Raw genomic sequence first — 5,264 nt, 5'->3', positions numbered from 1 at the left:
TGGTTTGGATCTCTAATGTCCCTCAGATATCATGTGTTGAAGAGATGGCCCTAATGCTGTAATGTCCAGAGGAGGAACCTCTGGGAGTGAGTCATGAGGGCTCTAACCTGATCTTTGATGGACTTATAATTTGAAAGGATTCCTGGATAGTAACTAGAGGCAGGTGGGCATGGCTGAAGGAAGTCGTCATTGGGAGGAATACCCTGGGGACTACATCTTGTCTCTGACTCCTTCCTGCCTCTCTCTTTGCTTCTTGGGTGACATGAGCTGAGCAGCTTTCCTCTACTACACCCTTTGGCCATTATGTCCAGCGTCACCTCAGGCCCAAAGCAGTGGAGCCTGCTGACTGTGGAGTGGACTTTTAAAATCATGACCCAAAATAAATCTTTCTTCCTCTTAAGGTGTTTTTGTCAGGTATTTTGGTTAATGACAGAAAGCTGACTGCTGACTAACACAGTCATCCTTAATGTACCACTGGAAGGTGATCTCTGATTATTTTGGTGTATTCCAGTTCACTTTTTGGTGCACATGTGCACATTTTTAAAAACCAAATGTGGGATCATTGTGGACATACTGTTTTGGAACCTGCTTTTTCCCCCTTAGCAATACATCATGAACATTTTTACATGTTATGAGAACTTTTGCCATTTTTATTGACTGCAGAATTACATTTCGATAGCTTATTCTGGGAACAGTATGGAAGATGAATTTAAGGAAGAAAAGATTGAATTCCTGCAGGGATCCAACTTATGAAGCTGTTGCAGTAAATCAAGCTAGCAATGATAAGGCCTAAAGCACAACACTACAAACAGGGATAGAGCTGGGGACAGATGTGAGAACTTTTAGATTAAAAAACTTGTTGATTGATGGTTCATGAAGATGATGTTTCTTGACCCGGGTGGTATTTTAAGATTTTGAATGTTGAATTGGAAAGAGTGGAGAATGGTAAGTTTAGAAGATGCTGTGCTTTGGAAGGTGGTTAGTTTTAGGAGTCTACGGGGCATCCAAGGGAGGTACCTAGCAAACAGTCAAATATATGAATCAAGCTCAATCTGGTGGACAAGGGTTAAGATATAGATGTGTATAATTGAGAATTAAATGGTTATCAACACCCAAGAGTGGAAACTTTTAAGAGATAGGACCTAGTAGGAGGCAATTAGGTAACTGGGTGCACTGCCCTTAGAAATAATTAATGTAATTCCTGATAATCTGGTTGGTTCCCATAATAGTTGTTATAAAAAGAGTAAGCTCCTGAAAGTGGTCCCTGAATCCCCTCTCTGACTTTTTGTCTCACTATATGATCTGTACACACTCCTGCCATTGTGATAACAAGGGTCACAAATCCCTTAACAAAGGCCCAAACAACACAGTTACCCTCTCTTGGACTTTTAACCTCTATAACTGTGAGCTAAATAAATCTCTTCCTTACAAGTTGTCCAGTTTCAGGCATTTTGTAATAGCAACAGATAACAGTTTAAATATTACTTGACCTCACCTGCAGATGTTGAGGTTCTACCATTTGTGTTAACCACACTTCACTCATATCATTTGTGTGCTTATAATTTGTTTGCCCTCCTAGGCTTGGGAGTGTAATCCTCTGCATCCCTGGGCTGCATGCTCAGCATGCTCATTCATATGTAAGGTTTGTGAAGGAGCAGGGTCTTTGTTGTTGTCTGTCTAGGTTTCTCTCTGCCTCTCTCTCCCTGTCCTTTCTCCTAATAAACTCATCTCCCCCACTAACCCCACCACAGGCAGAGGACTTTGCTTTTCTACACGCCGCTGTGTACCCAAAACTCACTTTCTTCCTTAAATCTTTCATTTCATGAAAGAGGTCAACCAGTTTAGCAAGTCTTGTGCTTGCTTCTGATTTTATGTATTCCTATTTGTTTGTTATTATTATTTAGAAAGACTGTTCTTTACTCCTCCCTTTGGGGTTTTTTTGTAGAAACTTTTGAGTAATTCTTATTTGAGTCTTTCTTACTTTTAATTGTATTTCTTTTTTTATTTGTTCTATTTAGTTATATATGACAGCAGAATGCATTTAGATTGATTGTACACAAACGGAGTGCAACTTTTCATTTCCCTGGTTGTACATGATGTAGACTCACACCATTTGTGCAATCATACATATACATAGGGTGATGATGTCCGTCTCATTCCACCATCTTTCCCACCCCTCCACTCCCTCCCCTCCCCTTTGCCCAATTCAAAGTTCCTCCATTTTTCCCTTACCCGCTCCCCATTATGTATCGGCATCCACTTATCAGAGAAAACGTTTGGCCTTTTGTTTTTTGGGATTGGCTTATCTCACTTAGCATGATATTCTCCAACTCCATCCATTTACCTGCAAATGCCATAATTTTATTCTTTAAGCCTATTCCATTGTGAGTAATATTCCATTGTGTATACATACCACAGTTTCTTTATCCCATTCATATATTGAAGGACATCTAGGTTGGTTCCACAATTTAGCTATTGTGAATTGAGCTACTACAAGCATTGATGTGGCCTTATCACTATAGTATGCTGATTTTAAGTCCTTTGGGTATAGGCTGAGGGGTTGGGTAGATGGATCAAATGATGGTTCAATTCCAAGTATTTCTAATACTGCTGTGTTTGTAGCTAAACTTTTTTTGTTTTCATTTAAAATTTTTTTTTTTTTTTTTTTTTTTTTTTTTTTTTTTTTTTGTACTAGGGATTGAACTCAGGGGCACTTGACCACAGAGCCACATCCCCGCCCTATTTTGTATTTTATTTAGAGACAGGGTCTTACTGAGTTGCTTAACGTCTCACTTTTGCTGAGACTGACTTTGAACTCACAATCCTCCTGTCTCAGCCTCCCCAGCCACTGGGATTACAGGCATGTGCCACCTCTCCACAATTTTAAAAAGTTTTCTCCCCAATGACAGAAGACATTCTCTTCGACCAACATAACCACCTTTCTTTCCTAAATTTTGAAAGCAGGAAGCCCCTTTCGTCATCTTGACTTAAGTCAATTTGGAGGAGCCCAAAAAACAATTTTAATTCTTGGTTTCTTTCCTTCAACTCTAAAATACTGGACAGTCCTCCAAATCAATGTGTGATAACACTTCTGCACTTTGCTTAGTCCCTCATCTATTGATTTGTAATGAAAACATTGCTCTCTTAATGAAGATGGTTGTGAGAAATATATATGAGGTGTAAGGAGAGGGAAAACACATTTACAGATTAAATGCTGAATAAAAATAATAGATATTAAATAAATATTAAATAAGCCCTTGAGAAACCTATTTCTAGAAAAAAATCTAAACTTGAATCATTGACTCTGGAGTTTCGTCCACATTTAAAAAAAATAAAATTGGGTGAAAATACAAAGCAATTTTTCTTTGCCCAGAAAAAAATGCCCTCCACAGCAAAATGTTCATTTGAGCTATTTGGTTATTACATATCAAATGAAAATTTTAGTGAAATGTATATTCCCTTAAATTAATCTTCTGCAAATTTTCCTGTTGCCCTTGTAACATTCTAAATAAGTATACTACCTCTGACTTACTCCCCAAATATTTCAGTTGTCATAAAAAAGAATAGTGTACTGCACAGCTAAAATTAAATCCGTTTAAAATTCTCAGGCGTTTGGATTGTGGTTGCCTAAGTTAATGGACTAATCAAACCATAGTTTTAGATGATGTTACTGCAATATTCTAATTACTGCAATCTGATTTCCCTTAGTAATTGTGAAGGTCAAAACTGAAAGCTTGATTCAAAAAGGAAATTAAAAGTTAAGAATAAAAGACGACATTTTTATACTCAGCATATGTCATGATAGATTATTAAGTTGACCTTGTAAAGTTAAAGATTTCGCTATAAATCACATTGGAGTTGACTACAAGGTATGGAAACTCTGGTTCCAAATCCTTGAAACTGTATATTTCAATAAATTGTATTTTTCAAGAAAGATGATTAATTTTACACTAAATAAAAAGCTTTATATACATTTTTTATGCTTTTGGAAGACTTCCAAAGTAAAAACAAGACAAATTTTTTTTTGTCAGACTATATATTCTGATCTGATGATTTAAAAAATACAGCTTTGTGTGTACATAACCAAATCTTAGCAATAAAGGCACAAAGAGGCTACTAAGGCTGATTGTGTATTTGGGGAAAGGCCTCTCTTGCAAAATGTATCCCTGGTTACCTTCCTATGCCTAAAATCCCATTAATAAGAAACAGTGTTCTTCAGTCTTTAATGAAAAGTAGTATTAAAATTCAGAAATTTGGGGGGCTGTGGTTGTAGCTCAGTGGTAGAGCGCTTGCCTAGCTCATGTGAGGCACTGGGTTCAAGTCTCGGCACCACAAAAAATAAACAGATAAAATAAAGGTATTGTGTTCATCTATAATTTAAAATATTTTTTTTTAAATTTCAGAAATTCCTAGGATCTGTAAGATAGACTAATATTTTAATATTTATATTTTTTCAAAAAAGTGTTTTTGGTAGTGCTGGTGATTGAACTGAGGGCCTTGCATGTACTAGGCAAGTGCTTTATCACCATGCTCAGCCTTTTAAAAAGAATTTTTTTAAAAACACTTTTGGTCTTGCTAATTTGCCCAGGCTAGACTCAAACTTGAAGCCCTGCCTCAGCCTACCCTGTAGCTTGGACTACAGGTATGAACCATCATACCTGCCTCTCTTTTCAAATTTTGTTATGACAAATTTGAAACATACAGGAAAAATTGAGAGATATAGTTTCCACTTAGATACAACAATGTTGACATTTTGCTATAATGACTTTTATCTCTATATGCAAGAGAGTGATTTGAAAGTGTTAGATATGACAGTTGAATTCAAGATACTTCAGCAAAACAATAGCATAAATAATGACCACATCATTTTCATACTTAAGAAATTGAGTCATTTCCTACTATTCATACACGTGTTCAGCTCTCCCCATATTTGTTGTTGTTTTTCTCACACAGTATCCAGTAATGATCCAAACATTACTATTGGTGATGTCTTTTTGGTCAATTAAATATAGAAACTATCTTTCCATCTTTTTGATGTTTTAGTTTTTTCCCGTGACATTGACTATTTATTTTGCCTAGGATGGGACCTAGGGCTTCACACATGCTAGGCAAGCACTCTACCGCCAAGCCACTCTCCCAACCCATCCTCCACCTTTTGAAGACAGGAGGCCAGCTATCTTAGAGAATGTCATATTCTGGGTGTATCTGGTCATTTCTTTGTGGTGTCATCAATCGCATTTACAAACTGGAAGTTAGGTCTACCT

Source organism: Sciurus vulgaris, assembly GCF_902686455.1.
Source record: "Sciurus vulgaris genome assembly, chromosome: 4".
NCBI lineage: Eukaryota > Metazoa > Chordata > Mammalia > Rodentia > Sciuridae > Sciurus > Sciurus vulgaris.
The sequence above is the reverse complement of the archived record's forward strand: the minus strand, read 5'-3'. Positions refer to the sequence as shown.